At 36.4% G+C, this 22,299-nt stretch overlaps 1 pseudogene; it reads left to right on the top strand.

The window, feature by feature from the left end:
• Positions 1-3,711: 3,711 nt before the first annotated feature.
• LOC148935305 (uncharacterized) lies at positions 3,712-5,866 on the top strand (annotated as a pseudogene).
• The last annotated feature ends 16,433 nt before the right edge of the window (positions 5,867-22,299 follow it).

The following is a 22,299-nucleotide window of genomic DNA, read 5'->3' as shown; positions in this document are numbered from 1 at the left end:
ACGGAAGAGATAATAGATATACGAGAGAGAGATATTTATTTTTTACTCGGAGGCGGTGGCGACGGGCGCGGCGGCGGTGGCGGCGGTGGCGGCGGTGGCGGCGGCGACGATGGACGCGGTGGCGGCCCCCCCCCTTCTGACGTCATGCCCACGCGCCCTGTCCAATTTTTTATATCATCTTCGTTATTTATCTCTTCATAATTATTTATCACGGTGCTGAAGGCATCAATCGTCGATTCAATCGCACGCTGTTTACGTTCAATGGCACTGGGTCGCCTAACACGCGCCGTCTCCCCTTCCCCCTCCCCGGAGCTCCTCGGTTGCTCACAGTTCCCCCCGCACACCCCCACTCCCCTCAACGCTTCTGAGTTAGAACCGGCCCTATATTACTACTTATAAGGAAATTAAAATTCTTGATAAAGATTCTACAGACATATTTTATCCATCTTTAATAGATAATCATTATCTAGAGAGACCAGAAGAATTAAAATCGATGTCATTATATGAATTTGCACAGTGGTTTGACATTACGAAAATAAAACCACAAAGTAAAAAAATTGAGTTCTTTAAGATGACTAATGATCGTTATCTTAAACGACGACAGCGTGAATATCTTATTAATCATTATAGATATGATGTAAAACGCGGCCAGAAAATTATTTCTTCTCAGAAAATTATTACTTCTTATGTCTCATTACTTCTTATGTTTAAACCATGGCGGAAAGTAGAAGAACTTAAAAATGGATATGATACTTATGTGGAATCATTTCACAATGTAAAATTACATCTGAATGCATTGCAGTATCACGAAAAGTTAGAGAAATTGCAAAAAGCATTTGAAACTGCAAAACAATTACTTCAAGAACATTTAGATAATTTAGCAAAACAAAATGTGTCTCAAGATGATCCTGATAACCCAATAGGTGTGCAAAATGTTGAAGCTGGTGAAGCGATGCAAGATTTTAAAGATCTTGGGAACAAACAGGAAATAGATATATCTGAAATGATTTCTAAACTGAATGTAGATCAAAGAAACATATTTGATAGAGTCATTAATATCATTATGTTAGATAAATTGTTACTACGATTATATGAGAAGGAGGTACTGGCAAGAGTTTCCTGATTAAAACAATTAAGTGCTGGATAAAACAAAATCTTAACATAGATATTGCCACAACAGCACCCATTGATATAGCAGCATTTAATATAAATGATTTGACAGTTCACAGATTACTGCAGTTACCCATTGAACATGGTCATACTCCTAAATATAAACAATTATCTGACCACGTTTTGAAAATTATACGAGCCGATCTCAAAGATGTTATTCTTATAATAATTGATAAAGTATCAATGATATCAAATTTGATTTTAATGTATATACGATGTATATACGATTTTAATGTATTTACGACTATCCGAAATATTCGATACTACTGACTATAATGATGGTTGGTTTGGTCAAAAGCATATCCTTTTATTTGGAGATTTGCTTCAATTACCTTCCATATATGAAGATCCTACTTTTATACATTTATCAGATGAAAAAATTCGTAAATATCTTGGTTCTTTAAGTGCTACTGATCTATGGACAATTTTATTTGACTATGACGAATTGACGATCAATGCGCCAACAAGGAGACGGATCTTTATTAACCAAATATGATTGTGAGGTTCTCGAAAAAAGAAAAATATCTTTTAAGGGTAAATCTTTCGAAGAAAGAGTAAATGAATTGTATGATTTTATTAATAATTTGCCATCTGATACTGTTTTTTTATTGCCTACTTGTCATATATGTGACGTTCTTAACACTGCAATGTTAAATCGTATTGCTTCAAAAGAAATATTATTAAGAAATATTATATTAACTGAAGATACAATTAATTGTATTTCATATATGAAAAAAAGGATAATTTTGACCCTTCATCCATATTTGCTAGTGAAGAAGCTATCATAGAATATAATCGGTTAAAACGAATACATAATCCAGAATCAGAAATGATTATTGTTTCGAAGGAGTTTAAGGAGGAAGTTATCGTAAAGTTAAAGATGTTCCATGGATATTATTGAACAATTACTTCTGTTCAAGAGTCAGATCAAAAAGGCTCTCTCAAAAGATACCAAATGGATTATGTATGGTTTTCAAAGTATAGATAAGGTTTCATGTTATGCAAATGCAGTATTACAATGTTTACAAGTTATCAGAAGTACAAGTTATCAGAAAACAGTTGTTTTCTGATAACTAACTAAATTACGATAAACTGGATGTATTAAATTTACTTGCACATCAATATGAACATAGAATGAACAATTTGGATACCTATGAAATACGGAAATTTTTAGGAGAGAATTTTTCGGTTGCTCTAAAACGAGACGCACTTGAATTTCTTACAGCTCTTTGTACAAAATATGATTATATACAAAACCTAGTAAATCATCAAGTTATTGCAACTTATCGATGCAATTCATGTAGTGATACAAAAGTTATTATTAAAAATAACACTCTTCTTTCCATTTCTGTTAGCAATATGAAAAAGAAAAGTTTTGATCTTAATGATCTAAAAACTACATTTTTATCACACTGGCGTCAATCGTTTGACAAATCATGTGAACGTTGTGAAAGAAATGACATGTTATTTAAAAATGAATTGATTTTAACGAATGACATACTTATTATACACTTATTATATATATTATTTTCTTTACAGGATGTAAAGGTAAATTAGTAAAAATACAACACAAATTTAGCTTGCGTGTACCGACAACTAAAATACTAATAGCTGAACAAGCATATAAAGTAATTGCTATTTTTCATCACGGAACTTGTATCGAAAAGGGTCATTATACGAATATGTGTAGAGAAGGAACATCTAGCATTTGGTTTGAAATTGATGATGCGCAAGTTATAAAAAAGCAATGGCCTAAAGGTGCTAAAGATATTTATATACTATTTCTACAAAAAATGGTTACTAAACATGTATATAGCAACATGTATTAAGCAAAACATGTATTAAGCATAGTTATATTTAATATAAGATAGGAAGAAATAATTATCTTAAACGACGACAACATTTAGTTAATCATTACAGATATGACGTTCATACACAGCCAGAAAAATATTTCTTTGCACTATTATTTATGTTTCAATCATGGCGGAAACTAGATAATCTTAAAAATGGATGTGACACCTATAAAGAATCATTTCACAGAATTAAATTACATCTTGTAGAAGTATTACAATATCACGAAAAATTAGAAGAATTGAAAACGACATTTGAAACTGCAAAACAGTTAATTCAGAAATATTTAGCTAATGAATTGCAAAAACAACAAGATGCATCTCAAGATAATCCAGAAAATACAATAGGTGTACAAAACATAGAGGCGGGTGAAGCCATGCAGGACTTTAAAGATCTTGGAGCTAAAATTAAAGAAGAGGATGTTTCTGAAATGATAATAAAATTAAACACGGATCAAAAGAAAGTATTTGATAGAGATTATTAGCACTATTAAATTAAATAAATCAGTATTATGATTATATATTAGCGGTGAAGGTGATACTGGAAAAAGTTTTCTAATTAAGACTATTAAATGTTGGATAAAACAAAATTTTAATAAAGAAACTGCTGTAGCATACCTATAGATATTACAGCATTTAATATAGACGGTTTGACAATTCACAGATTGTTCCAATTGTTGAATATGGTCATATTCCTAAATATAAACAATTATCTGATCATGTATTGAAAGTTCTACGAGCGGATTTAAATGATGTTATATTTTTTTTATAATAGATGAAATATCAATGATATCTAATTTAATTTTAATGTATATACATCTTCGATTATCCGAAATATATGACACTACTGAATGTAATGATGGCTGGTTTGGTAGAAAACATATTCTTTTATTTGGAGATCTTCTTCAATTACCTCCTGTATACGAAGATTTTGTTTTTGTTCATTTATTGAAAGAAAAAATTGATAAATATATTGGCACTTTAGGAACCATTAATTTGTGGACTACATTATTTGAATATGATAAATTGACAATTAATATCCGACAGCAAGGTGATATGGCTTATCGTAAGTTGTTATCGCGTATTCGTATTGATTTATTGTCAAATTCAGATCACGAGATTCTTCAAAATAGAAAAATATCCTTTACGAATACTTTTTTAAATTCAAGATTGGATGAAATATGTAATTTTATTATCAATTTATCAGTTGACACTGTATGTTTACTTCCTATTTGTCATATGTGTGATATTTTAAACACTGCAATGTTGAATCATATTCAAAAGAATTCAAAAGAATTCAAAAGAAATATTATTAATTGCTGAAGACACGATAAATTTTATTCCATACATAAAAAAGAAAGTATTGAAAGTATTGAACGTATCGAAAAATGATGAAGATGATACTAGAACAGCTGGACTTTTGAAACAAATTATTATTAAGATTGGAGCAAAAGTAATGATAAGACGTAATATTAATGCTAGTTTGGGACTGGTACAAATGATACAATCGCGAAAGTAATATCAATTGTTCAAGATATAAATACTGAATATGTAGAAAAGACCAAAACTTTTATTACCTACAGATTCAGAATATTTGATTGAAAGAGTCAGCGTTAAATTTCAAGTGATATGGATAGAGTTTACGTTATCAAAAAACAATTTCCATTATCATTAAGTTATCGCTATTCATAAAAGCCAAGGATTAAGTTTACAAAATGCTATTATGAACATCGGTAATTCTGTATTTAATGCAGGGCAAATTTATATTGCTTTGTCACGAATAACATCTAGAGAAGGTTTATATTTAATTAATTACGATCCCTCATCTATAAAAACTAGTGAAGATGCAATTATTAAATATAATCTATTAAAACAAACGTATAAATCAAAAGCGAAATTGATTACTATTTCAAAACAAAAATATACTAAAATAAAAGATACTTTATGGACATTACCAAAAGTTATTTTTTCTGTTCAAGAATCACATGAAACGGTTCAAAAAAATACTGTTTGGATAATACATGGGTTTCAAAATAAGAATAAAGTTTCATCTTACGCAAATGCAGTTTTGCAATTAATGTCTTTTGTATTTAAATGTTATTAGAAAACAAATTTTTAAGTGTGATAAATTAAATATATTTTAGGTATATTAATGAATCGATATGAAAACGGAATATCTGATTTGAATACATTTACAGTACGACAAGATTTAGGAGGTAATTTTTCTGGCTGTATAAAACAAGATGCATCTGAATTTCTCATAACTATCTGTGAAAAATATGATTATATAAAAAATCTAGTTAAGCATCAAATACGTTCCACTATACGATGCAAAACTTGTGATAATACAATTATTATTACTAATGATAATATATCTTATTTCAATTCCCATTAATTTAAAGAAAGACAGTTATGATCTTAATGATTTATTAAATATTACTTTTTCGAGATGGTATCACTCTTATGATCTATGTAAAAATTGTACAGGGGAAGATACAATATTTAAGAAAGAATTAACATTAACACAAGAAATACTTATCATTTAGTTACAATTATTTTCAGAACAAAATGGTAAATTAATAAAAATAGATCAATTTAATTTGCGTGCAGTACGAACAACTACAATATTAGTAGGGGGACAATTTTATAAAGTAATGAATGCCATTTTTCATCATGGATCATCTATTGAAGATTCATTATACAAGTAGAGATATAGTCTACAATGTAGAGATGAAACGTCTAATGGATGGATAGACATTGATGATATGCAAATTAATAAGAAAAAATGGTCTAGAAGAGCAAAAAATGTGTATATATATTTTTTTAAAAAAATTATTAAAAAATAATGATTGAATACTGATTGTTTTTTCTAGTATATATAAAGTAAAAAAATGTTTCAAATATGCTAAATAATAAATACTATTTGTTACTAAAAAAATGAGTGATATCCTAATAAAATTACCTTTTAAAAAAGGTAAAAAATTACGCCAAGTTCACGCGCCCGTTTTCTTATTTATATAAAAGAAAGGATTTTATACAAAAATTTTTATTTATAAAAGTCTTTTTAATAATAAATTTCATATACAAAAGATGTGATATGAAGAACTGGCGCCAACTTCTAATTTAATAAAATAAAAAGAGCTTTACATTAAAATACATTTTATTTTGTAGTTCATGTTTATTTGTAAAATCGTTTCATTATTTCTATAAAAAACATGATATCAAAAATTGGCCCAAACTTTTAATTATATGAAATAGAAAAGAAACTTTGCAAAAATGAAAAAAGATGTTATCAATCCAATTAATGTCAATTTGTAGTTGTCAAAAAAATTTTTATTGAATTATTATACTTGTGTTTATATAAAAATAAAATATAAAAGAAAATCTGATGTGTAAGAAAAAAAAAACAACGTACAAAAACTTGGTACGCCTGGGTCGCATTAAAATTACTTAACTACTATTAAAATTACTAATAATAACACTGAATTATGTGGCAGGACAAATAGAAAACAGTTTGAATTAAAATTTAATATATTTTAAGATTTTTTATTTTTAAACTTATTTCTTTTTTAATATTAACTAAATAAAATTAGTGAAATATATTATTATTATTATTATTATTGAATGTGATATGTTGTGTGACGTTGCCATCTCGCGCGCGTTCGAATCCCTCTCCGAGCGCAAAGCGCGGACTAAAGGGCCGCGCCAGTCGAAACATAACGAGAACCGTACCGTTGTCTCCAGAGAGGCATTATTAATTGAGATTTCATGCTTTATATTAATTCCGTTTATCATTTTCTTTTCGTATGAATAATTGGGAGCCTCATCGGAAGAGCGAGCGGAGAATCGCGAAAGCGTCACGGAAAATACGATCGCCAATCAAGGACGACCTTCGAGGAGCAAGGAGCCAGCAATCCGGGAATTCAAAGCATCTAACGTCTAGCTACATCCCGGGATCAGGACCCGCACACGTGCTGCGCAACGCACGGGACAGCGAGAAGATCCTCGCGCAAGGATTCAGACTCGTGCAGATCCGGTCCCCGCGGAGGGGCTGTCATTACGCTCCCGATGGCGGGACATGGCCCCAGAAAAAGATGATCGAAAGGATTGCAACGATACTTCCGGCCAAGCCTTTTGCCCCGCGGCCCCAGCGAATTATTGTTTGAAATACCAGGGGCGCGCGCACCTCGATACGACCGTGAGCGCGCTGTCTGTCTGACACAGCGCGGGATAACGCGTGATTGATCGCGATAATACGCACCCCGTGTGCGCAGCTCCGACTGGCCCACAGGTATTCTGGATCGCGACGATCTGGGATCAGTGATGCTAATTTCAAGACGAGAGTCACGAGAGAGTCAGGGAATGGGGATGCCGCACACAACGAGAAAACATGTCCGTGAGAGTTTGGAAGTTCGGCCGGCGTCGGGTAATAGACAAGGCTAGCAAACCTAGTCCTGACTCTTTCGCTCTTTATTTTCACAACTAGCTTGCTCGTTCGGCGGTTCTAACCATCGAAACGATCGTGCTTTACGATATAGGCTACATTCGCTTTAGCGCTTACATTATTGTCAGTAACATTGACATACAATGTTCATTATATTAAAAAAAAATGGAAATTATCTGTTATTAGAAAGAATAATATCTGTAATTAAAAAATAATAGATATAATAAAAGATAGAAAAATTAGAAAAATAAAAAATTTTATTATATTTTTTTGTATTTTTTTGTATTTTTTTGTACTTTTTTGTATTTTTTATATTTTTTAATTTTATATTTTACTATATTTTTTACACATTTATCTTTGTAACAAGTGCAATATGTTCATATTGAAATAAGATAAAGTTTTGTGCAGATGCGATGTTCTTTATAGATATTGTATATTATTTAATTAAATTTAACTTAATGCTTTAATCTATTTGATAAAACACAAGCAATTATTCTATTTGTATATTATTGTTGCACATTAGACGAAGATGAACCAGCAATATCATCTGCAGCATGTAGCTGAAAATTTCTCTGTTGCTTTTGCTTTACCGAAGAAGTCATATATAATTTATCTATCGACATAAGAGATAAATGTTTTTCATCGAGCTTCATGTTTAAAGCAGTTTCGTGCTTTTAATGCTGACTTTAATACACAAATGGCATTTAGTCATGACAGTAATCGATGATAATCTGTTTTGTTTTTTTGTTTTAACATCTGTTAAGAGGGAAAATATTCTTTCCGGAGCTGCATTTGAATTTGGGAATGCTCTAATAGAATTCAAGAGGGATCTTAAATTGAGATATTTGATTTCATTATTTAAATATTATCTTTGTAAAATCTACTTTCACATATTATCAAAATTTAATTTTAACAAATCTTGTTTCTCTGTTACTGAAAAATTTGAATTTAAGGCAAACCATTCTTTCTTTAAATCATTTTCGTCAAAACCACTCATTCTTGCAACGATAAAAGAAAAATTATGGAATGATGTTTCTTTATCAGTAATCAATAAAGCTATATGTGGTAAAAGAATTTGTAATTTTGATAAAAATATCACTTACTGGTAATCTTTTGGAAATCTTTGGCTGCAGTTATGTAAAATCGCAAACAGTTCTCTCGAACAGTTGCATCATGTTGCGTGTCCATCCTCTATCGATTGATGAAGATATTCTCCGATACTAAGAAAATATTATTTAAAGATTTTCTGTCTTATAAAATGTTATATTTGACAAATGTTTCAAAATTTCTGGTTTTATAAAATTTGTAGAAATTTCTTTTAAAAAAATCAATTGATTTTAGCTGTAACAGATGTATCTTCGTTTCCTTAGCTTGGAAAAATGCATTAAATATATAAAAAAAATGTAATGTATATTTTAAAAATAGCAAATATGCTTTTGTATCTACATTTTGCATGACACGCAACAAATTTTTTACAGATATACCTTTTTCGCTCACGATCATTTCATTCAAAAAATGTTGTATCGTATTCCAAGATTGAAGAAGTCTGTCGATACACGCGTGAGAAAGCCATCGTGTATTATATAACTTTACAATTTTGTGAGTCCTTTCTTTAACATTCACTTAATTCGGTGAAAATAGACCATCGCTTGGGACTACAAGTTATATAGCTTGTAATTCTTTTCAAGAATTCCTCACAAGCTTGAGGTATCTGAGCACACGCGGCATACGAAGCTAATGAAGCAGAATGGCATGGACATGATAATGTCAATACATTATTGCACATCTCTTCCAATTTTTTCTTGAAAGATAAATGTTTTCCGATCATAACGAACACATTGTCGCATGACAAGGCAACAATATTTGAAAAAGGTATTTTGTAGTTTCCACATTTCATATTTAAATGCATTAAACAATTTTTCTGCGCTGCAATCTGTTACATCGACATCAATTAATTTTACTAGTTGCGAATGAACTTCTAATGTTTCAATATGAACGTATCGAATGTGAAATGTCATCCATTTTTCATTAGAAATATCTGTTGATTTATCTGTAAAAATAGAAAATTTTATATTTTGAATATTTTCTATCACACGATCCGTCTCAACTGGACATAAAACGTTCGTAATTATATTCGTACATTTTTGTCGACTCATAGTCATGCTTTTCAAAACGTTAGAACCTTTACTTATGTCTTTAAAAAAATCGAGTATTATTTTTATATTTTTGTGTAAAATATTTTTTTCAGCGATTAAAGCAGCAAATCGAATCTCCGTGAATTTGTTCCGCTCCTCAAAGGACGAAAACGGCTCGCTAATTTCTATGTTATAATCTTCATTCGATTTGCTTATTATTTCATCAAACTTTTCGCAATTATTCTTATGTATTTTAGATTTGGCGTGACGGTAGATTTGCGATAAACCGCCAGCAATAGTTTTTTCGCAGACCGTACATAATGCAAATGAATTTACATCACATTGCATACACTTCGCGTAGCCATAAATTGCTTGAGCTCTAATCATTGCTGCTTAAATACATTCGGATGCAATGATTTTTGTTCAAAACATTTACGTTATCATTATCAGATGGTGATACATCTTTGTCAACAATCAATGTCAACAAAATTCTTTTATGTTGCGCAGATTCCACAAGTCTTATAATATTTGATATTAGACCATGAAAAATTTTTAGTGCATACGATGCAATGAAAAAGACTATTATCAAAAGGTACTTTTCATATCCAAGATTTAAATCGCTCATCATTAGGGCGAATCTCAGTATTAATTAATTAATTAATTACTTTAAAAAATAATATACAATATCTATAAAGAACATCGCATCTGCACAAGACTTTATCTTGTTTCAATATGAACATATTGCACTTGTTACAAAGATAAATGTAAAAAATATAGTAAAAAATAAAATTAAAAAATATAAAAAATACAAAAAATACAAAAATACAAAAAAAATATAATAAAATTTTTTATTTTTCTAATTTTTCTATTTTCTATTATATCTATTATTTTTTAATTACAGATATCACTCTTTTTAATAAAGATATAACTTCCATATTTTTTTAATATCACGAACATTGTATGTCAATGTTACTGATATAATGCTTACAGCTGTAAGTGCTAAAGCGAACATAGCCTATATCGTAAAGCGCGATCGTTTGATGGTTAGAAGTTAGAATCGCTGAACGAGCAAGCTAGTTATGAGAATAAAGAGCGAAAGAGTCAGGACTAGGTTTGCTAGTCTCATCTAATACCCGACGCCGGCCGAACTTCCGAACTCTCACGGACATGTTTTCTCGTTGTGTGCGGCATCTCCATTCCTTAACTCTCTCGTAACTCTCGTCTTGAAATTAGCATCACTGTCCGGGCTCAGATTGGCGCTTGTGTGCGAATTAGAAGCGAGAGGATCGTTTTGGCGAGAGCAAATTCGAGAGCGTTGCTGCGTGAGCGAGCTGAGAGGATTCCGGATCAACGGAAGGGTCCGGATGAGAAGATGCCGATGATCCACCTCACTCCGGGAGAATAACCGAGAGTCCGGTGAGGTTATCCTCCGCGAAATAGCTATGCGCGATCACGCCCGGGATTATATCGTTCTGTCGTCGTTGCTGTGAATTCATACTTTGTACGGACTAAGCCCGATTCTTTGGTGTAGACTTTTCACGTCACGGCCACGTCGTCAAGCGATCTGAGCCCCAGAGCCTCGAGAGTATCGGTTTCGGATCGAGACCTTATCTCGCGTTTTTAATAATCGTGTGTTGTCTCTCTGGAGATTCGGATGCCGTATTGTATTTGCGTTGGTTCTCGCACGTTTAGCGTTTAAGTCTCGTTCATGTTATGTGTCGGTCATCCAAGTATGTGTGTCGGTCGCATAAAGCACGTCTTTTGTACGTCGTTTACGAATTTTCGCGTCTAAACTTTGCGTGCACATCTGGTGCGATTTTCGTTCGTGCGATTATTATTGTACGAGAGTGTGATCCGCGTAAATTTGTTAGGTTGTGCCTGTGGTATAGAATCGCGCTTCGAAATTATGAGAGCGTTTTGTAAGAGTTTTCTCGTGATTCTCGGATTAACGAAGGTGTGTGCAGATGCGAAGCGTTTGGTACTGCGTGTGACGTTGGTTCAGATTCAGAGCATGTCCGCGTTGCGTTAATTGCTTGTTAATTTTAAGTGCATGTTAGTTTTTAAGTCACAATAGCGGGCAATACGGTCACCCTTAAGAGATTGGATACCAAGAATCGGAAAGATTCTCACCCGAATTATATCCAGTAACTGATCCTTTGTCAATTCCGCGTTGCGAGGCATAGTTAACGCCGAGAGAGGGTTACGGCTGATTTATCGGACCGACTTCGGCGTATATTCCAAGGTTCCACGCCCCGCATCTAACTCCCAGTCTCGCCCGCGTTTTTCTCTTTTATCGCCGCCGAATATCCGCGTTTATCATTCTTAGTCTCAAGGAGCTGCGACTTCCGCTATTATAATAAATCTGTTAATTTCTTTGTTTAATTATCGAGTTTATTTTCAGTGTCTGTCGCTCCTTATTGTATTTGTCACCTCTTGCATAACTTATCGCACTAGATCAACACTCGCCCTGCCCCTCTATCGTTAGGCGAGCTAGTCAACCCGTGGTGAATTCCGGCAATTTCTTTCGCGTCTATTTCGCGCTTATTTCGTGTGTTTCGCGAATTGATACGTGAAAGATCGTATCTGGCGCCCAAGTTCGATTTTCGCGATTATCGCTCGGATCTCGTCACGGTACGCGCGGAACTCTTAACATCCCGTTCTTATCTGGCGCGGGGATCTCTTTCTCCGTTTTGTTTTCGACAACGACTATTCCGCATCTCCCGTTCGGCGAATTAGCTCCGGTTCGTTGACGCAACGTATACCCGCGCGATGGAGAGATCGACACGCGTCTAACGTTCGGCCGCGAGACGGAAGTAAAAGTCGTCGCAGTTGATATAAAAAGATGATATTACATTACATATAAGAAAATTAAATTAACTTTTAAAATGTCTTTCCTCAATTTTAAAACTTCTAATTTTTATTTTATTTTATTTTTCTTTTAGAATTTAAGAGAATTACTGTCTGAGTCAATTTGTGGTCGGAAAATCTTGAGCTAAACACGATTAATTTCATCCGATTGCAATAAAATTTAATTATTAATAAACTTCTTTGCAAATCTAAGAGATATAATATGTTATATAAAACTTAATGATATTTTTTGTATTTATTATGTATTTTTGTATTTATATCTTAATTTAATGTTAGAATAACGTCTGAACAATTTCAAGAATGGTGATAGGAATGGTATAGAAATAGTTAGCGTTTTCAAATACGAACATCGATGATCGACGTATTATATTCCAAGTAATTCAAAAGTTAAACGTCTGGCTCATGAAAAACTGTGGGATAAGTATAACAATATTAAAAAATATATTAAACAAAACGAAAATATTAAAGAAAAAGAAAATATTGAACCAAAACATCCGGAGCATTACTGAAATTACATACAATACAAATAGATGATCCAAATCTTACCACCCTTTGGAAAGAAACGTTTAATGCGAAGAACAAAGAAATTTCGAATGAAAATTATTACGAAGAATATTCCATTTTAAAAACTTCAATTGATGCCATACTAGTAATTATACATAATATTTTAGTGTCCTATAATTTACTATACAGATTTTATAAGTTAATGTCAATCACTGCAGTTACAAATTGATTTCGAGATAATAAATACGAATAGATTACAGGAATAGATACGAATTTTTTTCCAAAAAATGAATGATAGTTCGAAATTGCTCCATATATATTAGACTTTGCTATTAAAAAAGAATTATGTCCATTATGCAATTTGAAAAATACATATATGTAAGATCAGTTATCCTTCGAATCTAGAACTAAGTCGATATGTCAAGCGACGATATCTCGCGTCTGAAAATTGGCTTACGTGTCGCACGCGGATCGCGCAAGGCGCGCACGATTAGTAAGAGCGCGAGCGCGTTTGTTCTTTTTTTTGAAGAACAGAAGAAGCGAGTCGTCGTCGCGCTTATTATTAGTCGAGCAGTCGAGCCGTGTATCGTGTTTCGTATTCGTTTTCTTTATATTATAAGGATATTCTTATTAACCGTAAATCCTACATAATTTTGGGGACTCAGCCGGGATACGGTTTCGAGTGTGATACGAATCGTGCGGTGAAATATAGAAAAAAACGACGTAAGAAGTTAAGGCGTTTAAGTTGTATCGCGATATAATCCATCGAGAGAATAGGACCATCATCTCTCTGGAGTACCGGTCGTGGGAATTCGAAAGAATACATGTATATATGTATATTGTAATATATATATATATATATATATATATATATATATATGTATCATTGTATTGTTGACGTGTTATTCTAAACATGTTATTTGCGATAAATATCATCACATGCCTCGGTAGTCGAAAGAATAAGATGCCTGCCCGGTAAGCAGGAGATCCAGGTTCGATTCCTGGCTGAGGTGGTATTTTTTCGCAAAATAATTACGAGTTTTCACGACTGGTTCGTGGTCAGGCCCCGCCGTGACGCACACCCTCCCTTCTTATTTTCGATATCGAAATCGCGCCACGGTATTCGAGACATGTTAAGATGAGTTAGGGTGACTCTCGTAAAAAGTTTCAAGAAGCACTCCCCTGACAATGACGGAACCAGGTATAATAAACGACGACTTAAGTGCCAAGCCGAGATGACGCTAATTCAATGAGGAACGAATTAAAGAAACGACGGCTAAAGATGATTAGAGCGAAGAACGAACTTATTCTAAGATTATCGGCATTCATGCAGTTAGAGCGTGAACATGGCGATAAGAAATAATGGCGACAACAGGAATTGACAGCAGGAAGATGCAAGATGATACAAGCTCGAGTGACGACGAGAATGCGTCGAAAGAGGAGGTTTTCGAGGAGCCCCGCTGACGTTCAGAGATGTCGAAGAATTGTTAGAAGCATTTAGCGGAGACGACAAAATCGTAACAAGATGGGTTACGAATTTCGAGGAAATGGCGGCACTGTGCAAATGGTCTGATGTTCAAAAGATATGCAAAACGACTTCTTAACACTTCTTCGCGGTTCGGCGAAATTATTTGTTAATTACGAACGCTGTACGAAAACATGGAAGAAATTATGGAGAGCATTAATAGAAGAATTTACTGATGTCGTAGTAGTCACGCAGTGCATCAAGAGTTGCGACGGAAGAAGGCACCTGACGAAATGTATCAAGCATATATTTATAAAATAAATCGTTCGAGATCGCAGCGTAAGCGGATGTCGATGCCCGGTCGGTACATTAGCGAGGGCATTCAAAACGAAGCAGTCAATAAAACAGTGTTGCGCGGGGACGGGGGCAAAGACGATTCATGAGTTAAAGGAAAAATTCGTTCAGTACGAGGCTATAAAAGGAGAAAAAAAATCGAGAGCGAAGCAGCTGAAACCGGAGGATAGCAAAAAAAGAGGATTCAAGACGCAAGTTTTACAGAGAAATGTTTTAACTGCAGCGATAATCATCTCAGCAAGGTATGTCCAGTGAAAGACAAAGGTGTAAAGTGTAAAGTGTTTTAAGTGTAACCGGCACGGACATATTGCTAAATTGTAATGAAGCAGTGAGTGCGCCGAAAGAGGCCGCGTATGTAGTTTCCGATAGTTCATGGCAGAAGCAGCTAAAGCAGATTCGAATTGCGAATCAATGTTTTGTTAGCGTCATAGACATGGGCAGTGATTTAAGTTTGATAAATCGAGATTGCTACGAAAAGATAGGTTGTCCGAAATTAGGAAATAAAGTAGGCTTCGATGATGTAGACGCGCCGAATAATAGCACACATAGTTCTTCTATGACAAGCGTTGTTATAGATGACGAGATATATGAAATTGAATTCCATATCATCGACAATAAGCTGATGAAGTGCGCGATCTTGATTGGTGCCGACTTTCTGAATTAGGTAGAATTGCATTTGGTAAAAGGTCGAGTCAGTATTCGTAAAATTATTCCCGACATGCTTGAGGTATTAAAGATAGACGCGATAGAAAATACCGAGTTGCCTGACTTTTCGTATATTCGCGAGAAAGATATCCGACAAAAAGTTGAAGCAATCGTACGTAACGTATGAGCCTAAAAAGACGCGAGAGGTTGGAGTCAAGATGACTTTAATTTTAAAAGACGACATTCTAATTTATCAAAGACCGCGTAGGTTGTCTCGTCAGAATACGCGAGTCCTATCGTGTTGATTAAAAAGAAAAGCGGTGACACTAGAATTTGCGTAGACTATAGGAAATTGAACAGAAAAATTATAAAAGATCGCTACCCGTTGCCTCTGATCGAGGATCAATTGGATCGTCTACAAGGCAAAGATATTCAGTGTAATTGATCTTAAAAATGTTTTTTCACGTCGAAGTAGCCGAACAAAGTAGAAAGTACATCTCTTTTATCGTGCCGAAATGAGTTTACGCGAATGCCGTTTGGACTTTGCAATTCCCCGGCCGTGTTTCAAAAATTTGTAAATGCTGTGTTTAAAGAATTGATATCTAAAGGCGTTGTGCTAACTTACATGGACGATCTGGTTGTTCCCTCGCGTAATGTTGAACAGGCACTTAATAATTTAAGGCGAGTATTGGAAGTAGAAAGCCAGGCTGGCCTATGGCTTAATTGGCGCAAGTTTCCTTCAAAATTGATTATTTGAGGCACATTATCGAGAACGGTACTGTGCACCCTTCAGAACACAAAACTAACGCGGTCATGAGGTTTCCAATTTCAAGATGTATTCGCGATGTGCAAAGTTTCCTCGGCCTCACTGGCTACTTCCGAAAATTTGTTTTGCAATACTCGATGATTGCTAGGCCGTTAACGAATCTCTTGAGAGGAAGCGCCGAATTTCAATTCGGAAAAGATGAGATGCACGCATTTGAAAGTTTAAAATACGCGTTAAGTAATAAACCCGTTTTAAAATTATATCATCAAGGCGTCGAAACAGAGTTATACGCAAATGCTTCTAAATTCGGGTACGGTGCCATTTTGTTGTAAAAGGATCATTCGGATAATGCTTTTCATCTGATCTATTATGCTAGTGGGAAGATTACTCCTGCTGAGACGAAATATGCTAGTTATGAGCTGGAAGTACTCGCGATTATTAAGGCTTTAAAGAAATTTAGAATACACTTATTGGGCATTCATTTTAAAATTATTAGGGATTGCAAGGCATTTACATTAACAATGTGCAAAAAAGACTTGTGCGTGTGACTCGATGGGCTCTTGTCTTGGAAGAATACGACTACAAAATTCAACACAGACCCGGACGGAATATGATGCATGTAGATGCGTTAAGCAGGAACTCTCTTCCAGAGGTGTTACTAATCCATGAGAGTAACGATAGTATAATAGCTAGATTCAGAAAGGCTCAGGACACTGATCAAGATTTGAAAAGAGTTATTGTATTAGCAACAAGTAATAAAGCGGACGGCTATATAATAAGAAATAATTTACTTTATCGCGACGAGAATGGCGATTTATTGTTAATAGTACCAAAGGCGTTGCAAACTTCGATAGTTAGGCAAGCGCACAAGCAAGCACATTATTAACAAGACGGAAGCGCTTTTACGTAAAGATTACTGGTTTAGGAACATGCGGATGAAGATCGAAAAGGTGGTAACAAGTTGCATAAATTTTAGCTGAGCGAAAGAGCAGTAGGCAAGAAGAATTTTTGAATGTGATTGACAAAGGAGACTTCCCACTGGATACTTATTACATCGACCATCTGGACCTGATGCCCAACACTAGAAAGAGTTATAGACGCGTGGTGATAGACGCCTTCAGCAAGTTTGTATGGCTATATGACAAAGTCAATCGATACGGCAGAAGTGCTCGATCGTTTGCAAAAACAATCTGTTGTGTTCGGAAATCCGCGGAGAATTATATCGCGGCACCGCATTTACTTCTGATGCGTTTAAAGACTATTGTAAAAAAGAAAAAATATAACATCTTATAACCACGGGAATACCCAGAGGTAACGTTCAGGTGGAAAGAGTAAACCGCACGCTTATACCGCTTTTGACGAAATTGTCGGCCCCGAGGTCAGAAGAATGATTTTCTTAGTGATCACGCAAAAATATTTAAATGCTGTACCAAGTCGAACTATCGGTCGAACACCGTTCCAATTGATGTTCGGCACTCATATACGCCTAGCCGAGAATCCGCAGGTTCGAGAAATAATTGAAAATGAGTGGACGCGTATGTTCGAGGAGGAAACGCGACAATATTCGCCAGGAAGCCAAGGAAAGAATCGCCAAGCTCCAACAAAAAAATTCAAAAACTTTCAAAAAGAAGAGAAAGAAAGCGCGAATAAGAAGATTTCGTTGCCGTTAAGAGAACACATTTCGGATCAGGACTCAAGTTTCGTGGCAAATTTCTGGGTCCGTATCGCATAATTAAGACGATGCGAAATAACTGTTATATCGTTACCAAAGTAGGCGACCATGAAGGTCCTTAAGAGACCTCAATCTCTGCTGATTATATTGCACTCGCGGCGGGTTCACTCACGTCACTTTCACACAAAGGAAGAGACGGTTAGAAAAGAAACACTTTATTGCACTTTAAGCATGGGAGCGATAACAAGAGCTTTTTACAGTTAAATAAGAATTCGCTGCGACACAGCTCAAACTCATGCGCCACGCCGACAACTCTCTCTCCAAAACCTCTTGACAACCGCTTGACGACCGCGTTGGCAAGGAACGATCTTCAGGTTGGAAATGTATGAGGGTAGTGTCGAGTGGAACCGCTCAGTCGTAACAATATGAAGCCATGGATTCCCAACGATGATAAAAGTGAGGATTCGGAGTGCGAAGAACAAGAGACAAACTAAATTGTAAACATTCGAGGACGAATGTCATGCAAAATGGCTGAGTTATAGGATCAGTTATCCTTCGAATCTAGAGACTAAGTCGATATGTCAGCGACGACATCTCGCGTCTGAAAATTGGCGTACGTGTCGTTACGCGGATCGCACAAGGCGCGCGCGATTAGATAAGAGCGCGAGCGTTTGTTCTTTTTTTTGAAGAACAGAAGAAGCGAATCGTCATCGCGCTTATTATTAGTCGAACATTCGAGCCGTGCATCGCGTTTCTTATTCGCTCTCTTTATATTATAAGGATATTCTTATTAACCGTAAATCCTACATATAATTTTTTATGTGTATAATACTTTTTTATAATGTAACGGAGCGCATCCTTCCGCTCCATTCCTCCTCCGAATTTCCCCCGACCGACCATCCGTCGGGGACCGCCGAACACCAGGCGGAGTGCGGCAGTGGCCGCAAAGAGGCAGCAATGCCTCCTTTTTAATACATTTATACGCGAACTCCGAAGCGTCGGAGAATACCACGAAAACACGTATGTTTTCGTGGTATTTCCCCGCACCGCGCCACGCACCGTACCACCGAGCGCGAACGCGTCCCGCGCCGCACCGACGCCGCGCCACGCAACCGAGCGAGCGTCCCGCACCGCGCCACGACTGCGTCCACAAGCGCGCAACCACCTCGCACCGCGCCGCTACCTTCCCACCGAATTCCTTCCCTACCAAAAAAAACCAATCATCCCCCGATCCTTTTTTTCCGCTCCTGGGGAGAGGGATGCTAACCCCGAGATCGACCAATCCGACCGATCCGATCGAAAATACCGAGGTCGATCTCGGATATAAAAAGGCATCGCTCTCCACAGGAAATCACTCCTCGTTTACTCCTGTTCCTAGCTCGTTTTCCGAGAGCCCGTCTCAAGGAAGCGAGCATCCGTAACCGGTAGCAAGCCTGAGATTTGTTGGGTTCTCCCCAACGCGCCAAGTTCGCTTGGCCTGGCCGAAAGCCGTCTCCGTAGCTCGCACGGCAAGCCGAGAGTTGCTGGGATCTCCCCAGCGCGTCGAGTTCGCTCGACCCGACTCCGCCGTTCCCGAGATTTCACCGCCGAGTATCGAGGTTCTCCCCGATACTACCTCTCCGAGCACCAGGGTACACCCTGGTCGGCCGAGTACACTCGGCACCGCCACTTTCTTCTCCGTACACAGCTGGGGCCCTCCCCAGCTGGCCGAGTTCACTCGGCATTCAGACAGACAGACGAGGGGCGCACCCCCCGTCAGCCGAGCCCTCTCGGCAGAGAACGGGCCCACCCGTTCTCCGATCTAAACGATCCGCCGACCTCGCAAAATATCCACCCTCGCGACAACACCCGCGACCCACGTGCACATTTAAATCCACGCCGATTTAAAGGACCGCGACGAACACGTGTGACACCGCAGCCGCCGCGCGCGCCCCGCGCTACCGAACTGCGCGCCGCGATCAGTATCGCCCCGACCGCCCGAGCGATATCTTATTTTATATTCACGCGCTATCCGCGCGCCGATCGCCATCTCGCCCGTCCACGGCCACGAACATTAACGTGAAGATTCGGTGCATTCCATCGCACCACTATTAGTCAAATAAACATCGTTATTTGTTATACTTATCGCCTAACAATTTAATCACACCTTTCTGTCTCCAACGTCCTCGCTTTCTCTCCTGGTAACCGACTGACCGCTCTCCGCGCGGGAAAGCGAGACCGTTTTAATAAAATATCAAAATTTTTCTTGGATATTTTTTTATTTAATATATATATTATTAATAAATTTTTTCTTATGAAATATTTATTTATTTATTAGGTGTACAAAAAAGTTCTGAGCTTTAGATTTCATACAATCGAAATAACAATTTAAATTTTATATTCTTCCCGCCCTTTTGGTTTTAAAGCGTTGACATTTGGCCTTCTAAAATGCCATAGTTTGGTGTTTGATGCACATAACCTCAAAAATCAGTAGTGTTCACGATGGCAGTAACAAAAGAGCATATTCGATTTTCCATCCACTTCGCGTTTCATCTGAAGAAAAATGCTGTTGAAGCCACTGCAATGATTTGTGCTGCATATGGAGAGAACGCTGTAAGTCATACTACATGTAAAAGATCAAAAATTTCGCCAAGCAGATTTCAGTCTTGAAGATGAACCGCGTGTTGGACGCCCTCAAAAGATTGAAACGGACGAATTGCAAGCACTGCTAGATATAAACTCTGTGCAAACTGAAAAGGAGCTTGCAGAACAGCTTGGCGTTACGCAGCAAACCATTTCCGTACGTTTACATATGGGAAAGGTGGGAAAGGTTCAGAAGGAAGGCAGATGGGTTCCGCATGAATTGTCCGAAGAAAATGAAAATCGTCAGCGTGACACTGCACTCACTTTGCTTTCAAAATTCCGGAAAAAAGATTTTCTGCACAAAATCATTACAGGCGATGAAAAGTGGATTCTTTATGATAACCCTAAACGTAGAAAATCATGGATTGACCCTGGTCAACCTTCGACATCGACGCCAAAGCCTAATATCCACGCCAAGAAGGTTTTGCTCTGTATCTGGTGGGATTGAAAAGGTGTGTTATATTACGAGTTGTTACAACCGGATGAAACAATCACGACAGACCGTTACCAACAACAATTGACCAATTTGAGCGATGCATTAGAAGAAAAGAGGCCATTTACTGGCCAAGGACGTCGTAAAGTGATCTTGCTTCATGACAATGCTCGACCACATGTTGTGAAAGCGACTCAGGACCATATCTTTACGTTAGGCTGGGAACTTCTCCCGCACGCGGCGTATAGCCCAGACATGGCGCCTTTCGATTACTACCTATTGCGGTCGCTGCAGCATCATTTGGTTGATACACATTTCGTGAGATTTGAAGAGATACGAAAATGCATTGATGACTTTATCGCTTCGAAGCCGGTGAGCTTCTATCGTCAAGGAATTCGCAAGCTACCTGAAAGATGGCAAAAGGTCGTTGATGCAAATGGGGAATATTTCGCTGATTAATATTTTTTTGTTTGTTTTTGAATAAAGATTGAATTTTACAAAAAAAAGCTCAGAACTTTTTTGTACACCTAATAACTTATAATAGTGGTACAGTTAGTTGTTGTGCGAGTCGTTTTGGGAAAGGATCGGCCTGGGAGTTGGCTGCAGGATTGCCGTTGTTGAACACGAACACTTTTCGTTTTTTCAATAAATTTTATTAAATTGTATACTTTTGCACTAATTAATTCAGATCGCGACAGACATGACGGCAATATAGAATCTTGACGAGTCCTGCTCCTAGCACTCCTAGTCTCCCGTTTTTATCCTGTTTCGGACGGCCGGTTCTTGCAGCATAATCATAATGATCGTCAGCGTTCGCGATATATTTCTGAGTCGCAGCTTTCTGCGTAAAGCCCGCGCAATTCGATTTAGCAATTGAATAATTTACTAGGATATAAGATTAAGTAGAGCGGTTACAAAATAAATTCACGGTTACAATTTGACAATAGCTATCAATTAATAAGAGTAATAATAATCGAATAATAAAGTGTCGCTCGCTTGCTGCAATCCGCTTCGTCAGCGTGATTTCTTAGCGCTCGCGACATAATAATAATAGGTCAGATACTGAAAGTGAAAAGCATGATCTTCGTATATTTGCATTGAAAATGATTTCTTCACATTCAAATGCTACCTTATCTCGAATACAAATTAATCGCATTACACGTATATTTCATTTATTCCTTAATATATAAATATATAAATTTGAAAGAAGAAATATCTCTTATAGAGTCAAATTCAAATCATATAGTTGAAAAATTTGAAATAATGCAAAATCTTTTTAGTGATCTTGATAGCGAATATAAACGAAATAAATTATTGACCAATCTCATATTATTTTGAACCTACACGAGTATTCTTTGGAAGTATGGAAGT

This window comes from Pogonomyrmex barbatus, unplaced genomic scaffold (assembly GCF_055798465.1).
Source record: "Pogonomyrmex barbatus isolate J1 unplaced genomic scaffold, ASM5579846v1 scaffold5, whole genome shotgun sequence".
NCBI lineage: Eukaryota > Metazoa > Arthropoda > Insecta > Hymenoptera > Formicidae > Pogonomyrmex > Pogonomyrmex barbatus.
This window is presented reverse-complemented; position numbering and strand designations above follow the sequence as displayed.